Source organism: Ascaphus truei, chromosome 3 (assembly GCF_040206685.1).
Source record: "Ascaphus truei isolate aAscTru1 chromosome 3, aAscTru1.hap1, whole genome shotgun sequence".
Lineage (NCBI taxonomy): Eukaryota > Metazoa > Chordata > Amphibia > Anura > Ascaphidae > Ascaphus > Ascaphus truei.
The window spans coordinates 187,412,731-187,425,785 of NC_134485.1; the positions used below are offsets into that span (position 1 = coordinate 187,412,731).

Sequence of the window (13,055 nt, forward strand, 5' to 3'; positions counted from 1 at the left end):
CAGCCCTACTTTCTGGCAGTAGGACCACATGATCGTACCTGTCCTTGTTTGTCAGGAGAGGGAGATTAAGTCCTTTTCTGTTTTTACTATGAGCAAGTGGAGTTGGTTTTGCGGTCACTCTAACAGTATATATGAGTGTCAGCTCTTGTGACACAGTGGACCTCAAAATGGCACGAATCCCCTCACTGTCAGAGGGGCCTGCAGTGTATTGCTTTTTCAATGCTTTGCCAACCTCTCCAGCATCATAAAACAATCAATATTCTATGAAGCTGCTTCCACATATTTGAGAAGGTTTTAGTGCTGTTCATTTAAATGGAGATGCACTCTTCTTTAACACTGGGAAGCAGCTTAACATACTGTACTGAATAGGAGAATAAGGGTTAAATTGCACGCTGACTTGTCAATATCTAACATTTTCACTGGATAATAGAACCTATTTCCGCACATACTAACTCCCACAATTTTTATGTTCAGTAATTTCAATCTCTGAAATATATTTTAGCCCAAAAGGCAATAATGATGTTAAAGAAATATAAAAGCAAAATACTGTATGTTGCTTAGGGCGCTCATCTGTCAGTTCATTAGTTTGGCTTCCTTCTTATGGATATTCCTACAAACAGCAAGCTGTGTGCCACAGCTGGTCTGATCTAAAATGCCTCTTTTTACTTGGAACAAATAACTAAAAGAGTGATTAAAATGTAATTGTGATGGTTCAACTCTACCCCTGAAATGTATGTCAATATGCTGCAGGCCCCTTCAACACAAAACACATAGAATACACAAAACACAGTCTTCACAATCAAATAATGCCAGTGGTCAACGTATCCTGAGAGGAGGTGGTACAAAGAAACCCTACTTTGTTTATTTTTAAATCTAATCTTCAATTTCTGTTAGTCTAAATATCCTATGGAAAGTCCATCTATGGTCAAAAGAATTATGGAATAAGCGTAGCCTGTCCCAAAAAGAGCAACCCAAAATCTGCAATGGCAAAATTAAATATTAAAATACTAATTTATTAAACACACATATCGAAAAAACAGAACCCTGACATTTTGGTCTCCAGAGGGGCCTTCTTCGGGGTTTGTTCAAATTAAATAAATAAGTATTTTAATATTTAATTTTGCCCAGTGCTGATTTTGGCCTGCTCTTTTTGGGATAGGCTATGCTTTTTAAAATTCTTTGTTAAAGGGGGGATCTGTTTTAAAAATAATGTTCTTTTTTCTGTAGAATTTTTTTTTAAAATGGTGTCCAAAATGAGGCACCTTCTTCAAATGAATTGGACACTTTTGCACATAAACATACTACTGCTACATGTTTTAAAGCATGTCAAGCACTGCCTAAAACCCACTCAAAAAACTGTATTCCCCCTCAAAGCATTTGAGGCAACATTTAATAAATAGTGCTATGGCATAACACACCTTCCAGTGATGGGAGACACCATATGGCTCATTCTCTTGAGTAGGTCATAATTTGTCTTCCAGTGTCAGAAGGTATCATATGGCATAGTACTTCTTAGTTAATATGGGCCTTAAGTCCTTATATAATAGGTTGTGATGTCGGTTCCCTGTGCTATCAAAATTTTTAATCCCATTCAGTTGAATGGAGGTGATATTTTCCCAGCACTGGGAAGCAACGTGACAGCATTATAATTAATCTGGAGGTTACCCTAGAACAGGACTTCTCTGGTCTGGAGATATGAACCTCCAATGTCTCCAAACGTTCTGCAACTATAAGATGGGACATAGCTATGATAGCCAGTAAGTGAGGGTGCTTTGTGCACATTTTAGCAGCTCGCCGGCCAAGAACGGACCCCTGAGCTATGAGTGAGGGGCCGCATGACCGCCGGTAGGTGATTAAGCACCGTTGGCACTCTGTCAGTGGTATTAGTAGTTAACTGTATATTGGTAATTTAATAATTTTATTTAATAAAAGCTTTGATCGTTTGAACCCCCAGATCTTGCTGTGTGTTTTATTTAAGGGTATGATTGTTCAGGGGGGAGGAGCTACTTTAATGGCTCTAGGGTCAAGTGCAAGCATCATTTGTCATATCTCAAAAGTGCAGGGACATTGTAAGTACATATCTTATGAACTGGGAGCATGATTTGAGAGCTCAGTTAGGCAAACTGAAGAAAAAGAAAAACAAAACCGGGGGCATCACTGCTGTCTAGAAGTTTTCTTTAATCATTATTCATCAGTGAGATACTAAACCTTTGAGTTCCAGGAATGACTGCTCTCAATGCATTGCTGGCCCCTATTGCACAAAGGTATCTTGTAAAAGCGTTTCTTTTACCCCCCGAAGTGCCAGAGCCGGCAAAAAAATGAATGTACACTTAGTAATTTTATCCATAAGAACTTGACTTTCTGACCATTACACTAGCTGAGAATTAAAATAAATAGCATCATGGCAAAGCAGCAACAATATAAATATGAAATCTACCTATAAAAACATGTGTGCAGTTTAAAAAATCAATTCTTCGGCCCTATGACAGACTGGCTTGTAAGTGATGTCAGAGAACATACTGTGATATATTGAAGCAAAAGGTGTTTGAGGGGAGGTACATAGAACCCAGCACTTTCCAGGGTGTGTTCCCTTCACTCTCACCTGAGCCCTAATTAATGAGCTTCAAAGTTAAAAGGCAGCACAGACAGCTTCCTGTGCTGCTGCTGTGCTGGTCTGAAGGCACACACACAGGCAGCCCTGTTAGAGACTGCAAAGGGAAGCTGCAGGTACAGTGTCTAAAGTGGGGAAAGAACTTAGTTTTTCCCACTGGTAGTTAGGGACTAAGCTGTATTAGTCAGAAAAAGAGTTAGGTTTTTGTTTCTGTTTTTATCTTATAAGTTAACCCTGTTCCTGCTTTGTACCTGGCAAATAAACCCTCCTGTGAATCAACACTACGTTTCCCTGCCTTTGATCTGGATAAAAGAGACTGCAACGTGGTGTGGACATCACAATTGGTGGAGTTTAATACGGGCAGTCCACAAGGCAGTGAAATGGAGGCGTTTCTATCCTCGCTCCAGTACAAGCAATTTTTTGGGCGGGGTTCCTGCCGTTAAACAGACTGTGATAGAGAAAGGTCATTTAGAGTGGAATAGGATGTGTGAAGTCAAAATAGATGGGATACCTGTAAGTGCAATGCTCGACACTGGTAGTACAGTTACGTTGGTCGCTGCACATCTAGTCCAGTCTGGGTTTCTACCAGGGGTCTCCTTACAAGTAACCTGTATCCATGGGGATGATCGCACTTACCCGGCTGCACGAGTGTACATAGAAAACCCCATCGGCCCAGTACATCATCAGGTCGGAGTAGTGCCGAATCTGATGTATGAGGTACTAGTGGGTCAGGATTTCCCATGGTTTTGGGAACTGTGGGAAAAGGAAGTCTGATTGTGTTCAGGATGTGCCCTTGAGGTCTGAGGTTCCTGATCCAGTATACCTTGGTTCTGTGTTAGAGGTTATGGCAGGTGAAGGACCTGAGGTTGAGGACACTCCAGAACTAGATTTTCATGATTTACAGGTTGCTCCCGTAAAGTTTGCCTCTGCCCAACTAGACGATTTGATGCTAGTAAACGCCAAAGCCACAGTAGTGAGCATAAATGGGGTACCAGTTAATCCTGAGGTTACGCCATCACCACCCTACTTTATCTACAACAATGACTTGGTGTATAGGGTAGAAAGAGATGACCCTGATAGGTTAGAGCAGTTAGTGGTGCCAAAGCCCTTTAGAGGTCAGGTAATGGACCTGGCCCATAGCCATGTATAAGCAAACAGAAAATGCTGCTATTCTGTTGCGGGGTTTGCAGGAGATGTCAACATCCCATAATGAGAGCTTACAACAGATTACAAAGTTACAAACGGAAAGTACTGCGTTGTTAGTACAGCAGATGGCGCTGTCAAGACTCTTAAACATATGTTACAGAAGGCCATAGACCGAGATGGTAAAAACTGGGATTTTCTCTTGCCGTATTTATTGTTTGCCGTAAGAGAAGTCCCTCAGGCATCTACAGGTTACTCCCCTTTTGAGTTGTTGTATGGGAGACACCCACGAGGTATACTGGATATGCTCAAAGAGACCTGGGAAACAGAGTCAACACCCCACCGTAGCATAATCGAGCATATTTCCCAGATGCAGGATCGCATTGCAGCAGTGTTGCCGATTGTGCGACAACACATGCAGCAAGCCCAGAGGTCACAGCAGAACTCTTATAACCGGAATGCCAGACTTAGGGTGTTTGGGCCGGGAGATAAGGTGTTAGTGCTGGTACCTACAGTAGAATGTAAATTTTTGGCCACCTGGCGGGGACCCTACGAAGTCCTAGAAAGAGTAGGAGAGGTCAATTATAGAGTTAGTCAGCCCGGGAGGAGGAAGCCAGTACAGTTGTATCATGTGAATCTCTTAAAGCCCTGGAAAGAGAGGGAAGCGGTTTTTACTGTAGTTCGGACTGTACCATCTAGGGAACCTTCTGTTCCTGAAGTGAAAGTTGCTGACACCTTGTCTGGCCCTAAGAAACAGGAGGTAAAGGAGTTTCTTGTGCGCAATGCACGAGTTTTCTCCCCTGTACCCGGGAGAACCTCGGTTATTGAGCATAACATCCATACAGAACCTGGGAAGGTCATACATCTTAAACCCTATAGACTACCTGAGGCTAGGTGACAGGCCGTTAAAGAGGAGGTACAGAAAATGTTGGACCTCGACGTAATCGAGGAGTCATTCAGTAACTGGTCGAGCCCTATCGTGTTGTTTCCGAAACCGGATGGCTCGATCAGGTTCTGTAATAATTTTAGGAAACTAAATGCAGTCTCCAAATTTGATACATACCCTATGCCACGGGTAGACAAACTGATAGACAGGGTAGGGGATGCCCGATACTTAACTACCCTTGATCTGACTAAGGGGTATTGGCAGGTACCTCTAACACAGGCTGCTAAAGAAAAAACGGCATTTTCCACACCAGGCGGGCTATACCAATATAAGGTCCTACCCTTCGGTCTACATGGGGCTCCAGCAACCTTTCAGAGATTAGCAAACAAACAATTATAAGCCCTCTAAGAAGCGCTGACCTACAGATAACAATGTGATATAGTGATAACAATGATATCAAAATAAGGTGATTAACCATAAAGTGATCAAAATTAATCAAAAATTAAAGCAGCCTATGGAACAAAAATCAACAGACTATTCCAAATCTGTATAAAACAAATAAACATACAAATTAATTGTCCCAGGCGCTGTGAATAAAGTCCAATGAACCCAAATACCGTGAACCAATTAGGCAGTCTTTAGTACAGGCTTCCTATGTCAGATAAATGATCTTGATAGTTGTTGGACAGGCAGGGGTGTTGTCTATTATGATGTGCTGATGTCTCTGAAATCACAGAAAAAAACAGCAGGGCACGCCAATAGCGTGGTATGTTTTATCAATTACCCCCCTACCTAGAACCCTGAAATTCCTCCCTGGGAGGAGGAGCCTAGTGAATTGAGTGCCCGGGCACCCGTAGTTCCTGGTGTGAGGAGAGTTCCGGTCTGCCCCACTGCTGACGTCACTCTGATTTCCGGAATCAAGTGCAGCGCGCGGCGACCTTCCCCTTGGCAGCATTAGGAGCTACACAGGTTGCGGACGGCAATGTGAGCTGTGCTTGAAAACTTCAAACATTGTAAGTGTGATTTTAACGCTGTTGTATGTCATTAAAAACCCTGTACGTTATCACACTAGTTTGTTCCATATCTTCCCCGTCTCAAACCCCCCCCCCCACGCATTCATCTGTGGGAGCGTTGGAGTATATCATCCCTACCACTAACATCGCTGAGTGAGGGGCTCCTTCAGACCAGACCACGTGGGATCCGTGAGACGTTCTGAGGAGCAGAGACGTGAGGCACAGATTCTCTCCACTGTACCTTGAGAGCCCTTATCCTGTAAGTAGGATTTCAGTGTTCTAGGTAGGGGGGTAATTGATAAAACATACCACGCTATTGGCGTGCCCTGCTGTTTTTTTCTGTGATTTCAGAGACATCAGCACATCATAATAGACAACACCCCTGCCTGTACAACAACTATCAAGATCATTTATCTGACATAGGAAGCCTGTACTAAAGACTGCCTAATTGGTTCACGGTATTTGGGTTCATTGGACTTTATTCACAGCGCCTGGGACAATTAATTTGTATGTTTATTAACCTTTCAGAGATTGATGGACCGGGTGTTGAAGTCCCATACAGACTATGCCGCGAGCTACCTGGATGATGTGATCATTCACAGTAATGACTGGGACTCTCACCTGGAAAAAGTACAGGCAGTTTTAGACTCCCTGGAGGAAGCGGGTCTGACGGCAAACCCTGCTAAGTGTGCTATCGGTTTAGAAGAGACCAAGTACTTAGGGTATACGGTTGGTAGAGGGCTTGTGAAACCACAGGTGGCAAAGCTGAAGACAATTAGGGAGTGGCCGAGACCAGTAACTAAGAAACAGGTTAAAGCCTTCCTCGGCCTGGCCGGTTACTACCGTCGCTTTATACCAGACTTTGCCACCCTCGAAACCCCTCTCTCTGACCTAACGAAAGGGAAGAGTTCAGTCATGGTGAAGTGGTCTGACCAGGCGGAGAAAGCTTTCCAAAGCTTAAATGACGCCTAATGTGCTCATCCCGTCCTGATCACCCCAGACTTCACCAGGGACTTTCAGGTTCAGTGTGACGCTTCCGATGTAGGGATAGGAGCGGTCCTGTCACAAAGAGTCGGAACGGAGGAACACCCCATCATATATATCAGCCGAAAGCTAACTTTCCATGAGAAGAGATATGCCGTAGTTGAGAAAGAGGGCTTGGCCATCAAATGGGCGTTAGAGACTCTAAAATATTATTTATGAGGGAGAAAATTTACCCTAATAACCGACCATGCACCCTTAAAGTACATGCAACAAAATAAGGAAAAGAATGCTCGGGTAACTCGCTGGTTTTTGAGTCTCCAGGGGTTCCAGTTCACAGTTGAACACAGGCCAGGCTCCAAACATGGAAATACTGACGCATTGTCCCGAGTATACACCTCCCTATTTTCAAGTGCTCACCCGATAACGATTGAGCAATGGGGGGGGGGGGGATATGTGATATATTGAAGCAAAAGGTGTTTGAGGGGAGGTACATAGGACCCAGCACCTTCCAGGGTGTGTTCCCTTCACTCTCACCTGAGCCCTAATTAATGAGCTTCAAGGTTAAAAGGCAGCACAGACAGCTTCCTGTGCTGCTGCTGTGCCGATCTGAAGGCACACACACAGGCAGCCCTGTGAGAGACTGCAAAGGGAAGCTGCAGGTACAGTGTCTAAAGTGGGAAAAGAACTTAGTTTTTCCCACTGGTAGTTAGAGACTAAGCTGTATTAGTCAGAACTCTGAAAAAGAGTTAGGTTTTTGTTTCTGTTTTTATCTTATAAGTTAACCCTGTTCTTGCTTTGTACCTGGCAAATAAACCCTCCTGTGCATCAACACTACATTTCCCTGCCTTTGATCTGGATAAAAGAGACTGCAACGTGGTGGGGACATCACAATACACATGCTGTACTTGTTTTTAAATATTCCTCGGGATTTTATTCAGAAAACAAACCAACATAAAATATTAGGGACACCGTTCCTTTAAGCTAAACACAAATCATAAAAACAAAGCCTACTCCACCTTGGGAGACTTACTAGACTGGACCAGGCCAGGTGAACCCTAGCTACCTGACTGGCTAGCTAGGCCAGTTATCAGTCTAAGGCTTGGGTTCCGCTGCAACCGGCGGCGCGCACAACTGCATGCACGCCACTCACCAGCTCCTTACTTCCTTCCTAGTCGGCCCCAGTCCCTCCTCACTGCCAGACTCACTTCATGCTGTGATACGTCAGCCAGCAGGGGCTACAATAGGATTGTGATCCCGAGCGGCGACACGTCACGTGGCACGGAGCTAATGAGGAGGGGAGATCGCCGGCAGGGGGGTGGATCCTTCCTCAACCATGCTCAGCCCTCAATGCTGGACACACACACACTGACAGACACACAGACACACAGACACGGATCAGAAAATGTGCATCATGGCCACGCCACCCCCCATCATGGCCCCACCCACCCGACCCGTTTTGGCCATGCCCCCGCACCTAAAAACGGCTTCCTACAGACCGCAGATAGCGGTGAAGTGCCGTGCATGCGTCGCCAGGACACAAGGTGGGCGAGCCGGTGCGTGTAGCCTAAAACACATAATACAATCTCTGGAAATATATATTAAAGTCTTTGTGTGCTTGTCCAGCGTTTCTGGTTTCTCCAAGCAAACTACAGATTTACAAGCTTGTCTGTAGTGCGAGGTTTTTGCATCCCCACGGTTCCCAGGTAGATTCCTTTGAGAACAGGAAGCCAGTGTCTCCAAGTATTTTCTCTAGTTTGGCACGCCTTGCCCATTCTTGTTCCGCTCTGGATTTTTGTACAGTTAACTCGGTGAGACTGTCACGAGTTCTTCAAATGTTTGCTTTTCCATGATGGGCTTAGCTTCCTCAAACCTGCAGAAGACTTCTTGCACCAGCTCATCTTTCCATTTCTCTAACTCTTCTTTTATTCGCTTGGCGACCAGTTTTCCTATGCGTCTTGTGGTTCTGATCATCTGTCTGATTCAGCATTATTGGGCTCCAGTACGGTATCCTTAGCAGAGTTCTAATCAACTCTAACTGAACCCCATGGCACATCTCTTTTGTAATTGGCAGACTGAATCTTTATGGTGGATGCTTTCATGGTAAGGAAACTGTTTCAGACAACATGGGTAGTATAACTGGATTTGTATTGTAGTTCTGAGTCGCAACTTGGCTTTCCTATTATGTATTTTGCGGATGGCAGACTGTAGCACTGCATGGCATTGCAGCTACAATTATAGGATTGCACAGCTTGATTGGTTATGACGTAGGATCTATATCTGAACTGAATCACAGAAGCAGCTTTCTTTATGTCTCTTTGTTGCTGACACTTTCTCACATTGGACTGGAGCACAATTACACTTTGCCTCAAGTGTCCATATTTCCTTCTTTGTCGGTGCATTCGCCAAACGGCCTGAAGAAAGCAGGCGAATTTAACCTGGCGACACTTTCATTCCGTCTGTATGATGACAGTTGCGGAGCATTTATGCACATAGCTTTCTTGCTTCTTTCTTTGTACATGAGCTCTGTAGTATTTCTGAAGTGTCAGAATGCTTTCCTTCTTTCTCTGAGTTCGTTCTTATCCGTGAAAGTTCTAACTGAAGACATAGTGACTTGCTCTTTACATGCTCCAAAGCGTCCTCTGACCTTTCTTGCACTAGCAGAAGCTCTGTCTTTTCTTGCTCCACTTGTTTCCTCAACTTTTCTATTTCATAGAGGCTCCTATTTCCTTCACTGATCTGTTCAGATAAACCAGAATTCTCCTCTTTTCTGTTCTTTCTTTTTACAGTCAGCTGAATACCCAGGACCACTTCATATGCATTCTTCAACAGACATAGCTCTGCTCTAGACTATGGACCTCCATCTTAGCGACTGCACAGCTTAGGAGCCTGTGCCTCCTCATAGTTCTGCTTCCAGTCAGCAATGACTTGATCGATGAGGTTCTGGTTCTTGGAATCAGCAGCGTTTGACCTCTCCAGATTAGTCACAATATCCTCCAGCTGGCTCTGCAAGTGACACTTTGTCTTCTGCAAAGATACACATTTCACAAACGCTGTGGACAGATACCTCTGTACCTTGGCCATAGCTACTTGCTCCTTATTTAACCATTCACAGAGAAGATCAGTCCTGCCAGGCAGTTTTCAGTGCATGAGCTTGTGCATCTTCGACGCAGCTCAAGGAATCATCAAGCTTATCCTTTTCCTTTGCGGCCTCCTTTTCAATCCACACCTTAATCACTGGATATTCCTTTGCCGCCTCCACTTTCTGATGCTGTGTCAGAATCAGAAAAAGGTGAGGGGTACAATGGACTGTACTCCAAAGAAAATTCACTTAAATGCACACTACCTATATTTAAAATGTAACTTTTAATGTCATATACTTAAAACATATATTACAAAAGAAAATGTGTGATAACTATTAAAAATAAATTAAATAAAGTCACTCGGTCTACCAAGAAAGCCTCTCATGTGTAGATACTCCAATGTACCATTGAGACTGGAGTATTAGAGGCTACAAGAGGTGCACACACTCCCCATTCCCTTCCTTTTGCTCTTTGTGTCAGAATCAGACAGCTTCTGGATACAGGGCTTCAGCACTGGGAATCTGCTATCTCAGGACCCGTGCTGTGGATCGTGCCCAGCACCTGTTCCTTAGAAGCCTCTCGAGATTCCGCCCTTCCTGGGATGAATCCGACAGTCACTCTTGCTGCAGAACATCTCGGCTCCCCTCAGACACACACTTTCCTAAAGTCGGAGGGTCATCTTTAATCGTGTCTGCAACTTCCACTGTAAGTTAAGAACCTCTTTGTTTTTCTTCTTTATTATTATGGAATCAATCTCCTTTCTAGATGGGGATAATCTATTTTGCTCCGGCATGGCTTTCTTGGCCCTATAATACTCTGCTTGCTGTTGCAGTGGCTGGGTAAATTGTTGCTGTTGTTGCTGCAACTGCTCCTATTGCTGCTGTATCTACTCTCCGTGTTCCAGAACATAGCAATATGTCTGCTCCATGTGACTGGCGTCATTACACGCTCAACAAAACAAGTGCTCAGGGTTGTCATCTGATCTTTGTTTTAGCCAGCTTGTCTCCAATCTGCTGGTCACCTATGGCATGCTTACGAGGACCTGAATTCTGGGTCTGTGTTGCTGTGGCAGCTGCCTGCCCCTTTAAAAAAAAATATTCTGGCCTTATCAGGCGTATTCCTTACACTGACCACAAGAGGCGCCATAAACTTGATAGCTTTGTGTACCTTCAACCTTTACACACTTTTCTGCATATGCTACGGTAACAGCTGGTAGTCATATGTGATAGGGCAGATGTCACTTCCAGAATCAGTACCTTGCGTAGGTCACTGTCTGTAGCTGTCTCTCTCTTTCTCTTTACTACCAGAATCCATACCGCTTGTGGGTCATCGTCTGTAGCTGCAGTGATCCTTGTCCTTCTGCCTAGATTTCTGGCTTTTTATTTGTGTGTCCTCTGCATGTATTATATCTGCTTACCTCCAGAGGCACTGCATTCCACTTCTAACTCCATATGTGATTGTCTGGCTTGTAGGTGAGGTCAGAGAACATACACATGCAGTACTTGTGTTTAACAACCCCTAGGGGTTTATTCAGAACACAAGCCAACATAAAATATTAAATACACCATCCTTTTAAGTCAAACACAAATCATAAAAACAAAGCCTATTCCACCTTGGGAGACTAACTAGACCGGACAGGTCTAGATATCTGACGGGCTAACTAGACCAGTTACCAGTCTGAAACACATAACACAATCTCTGGAAATATGTATAAAAGTCCTTATCTTTCTGTGCTGGTTCGGCATCTCCGGTTTCTCCAGGCAAACTTTAGATTTACAGGTCTGTCTGTAGAGCAGGGTTTTGCGTCCCCGCTGTTCCCAGGTGGATCCCATCTTGAACAGGAAGCCTGGGTTCCTGAAGACCTGGAGCTGTTTCTGTTTTTTGGGGGGGTCCTGCCGGTTACAGATAATCCTTCTGTGACCCTCCACGCTTCCTGGAGCAGGAACACTGACAAGAACTTCCTGTTTTTTAAACCCTACTCAATCAGGAGTTAATTTGAAGCAGCCCAGGAAACTCAACACTAGTGTATAGTTTCCTGAGAGCACAGAGAGTTTTAACTATTCACTCTCACAGGCCCTTATGTGCAGATTGTAAGTACCATGTGTTTGTGCATTTAAGCAAGTCAGATAGGTGTCACTCCCTTTAATTTACAGATTATATGGGCACTTATATTGTTAACAACAAAGTAAGTTAAGATAGGTCACACAAAATGCAAGAGGCAACAAAACAAAAACAAAAGAAATTAGTTCATTAAAGATACTCATCCTATTGTAGACATAGGCTTCGGGTCCTGAGGAATCAACTCAGGTAGTCATTGGTGTTCCTCTCTTGTTCCTATGAACGTTTGCTAACTCCTAACTATTAAGGGCTATATCCACAAAACTCCATTAAGTCAGGTCTCTTAAGAATTCGTTATCAAAATCCAGAACATAATGGAGATCCCTAAAGCTAATTTTATGCAAAAACAACGTATGTTAGTTAGCTCATTAGCATTGGTTTAGCAGTATGTGAAGAGGCTTTTGAACGTATGTGCGTTAAACATGTTAGCACTAACATTTACTAAAGCACACATGCGTTAAACCATAGTTGTACACAACCCAATTACAGCAGGTCTCATATGCGTGTTAACATCTAATAAAACCCATGCACCAAAAAAGTAGTAGAGCACATGTGCTTTAGCTTTCTTTAACATGCATGTGCATTTCGTCATAAACAATCTAGCTGTGCAATTTAAGTATAAATAGAAGTTTTAAGCGTCCGGTAGCATCTTCTGGTTCCTCGGAGCAGCCAGGTAGTATCAGGATGCAGTGGTTTACATAAACGGCAGAGTAGACAATTATGCAAAGCTTTTTGGGGAACTGTGCTACCTCCCAGTATCTCTGAAAAAAATGGGATATAGAGGAATATCCTAGAGGTAAAACATGCTCTGCGCCATGCTGTGAGAACAACAGATATGCTGAAGAAGGCAGAAAGAAAGAGGAAATTGTCTGACCATGCAAAGGCTGCAAGAAGGACAGGAGCTGGTCCACCTCAAGAGTTCACTAATCCCACATGAATTAACGATGAAGTGATTTCATCCTGCCTGATGGTTGGTCTGCCCAATCGTATAGACACGTCAGATCTGAGGCTGAAGAAGCTGGTAAGTGATCTAACATTAGATATTCATCACAATGACATACCAAACACATTTATATTACATATCTGAATTGCACAACCAATTGCAAATATATGAACTCTCTAAAATAAGCTTGAACTGTCCCATTATCCCCCCCAAAATCGATATTAATTATCACCGTGCTATATGAACTATATATACAGGTGGTCCTCGGTATATGCCA

The 13,055-nt window shown here is 43.7% G+C and overlaps 1 protein-coding gene across 2 annotated transcripts in view; it reads left to right on the forward strand.

Moving 5' to 3' along the window:
- LOC142489292 (uncharacterized) overlaps positions 1-13,055 on the forward strand; it is an 88,605-nt gene that overhangs the window by 71,650 nt on the left and 3,900 nt on the right. The window lies entirely within an intron of this gene.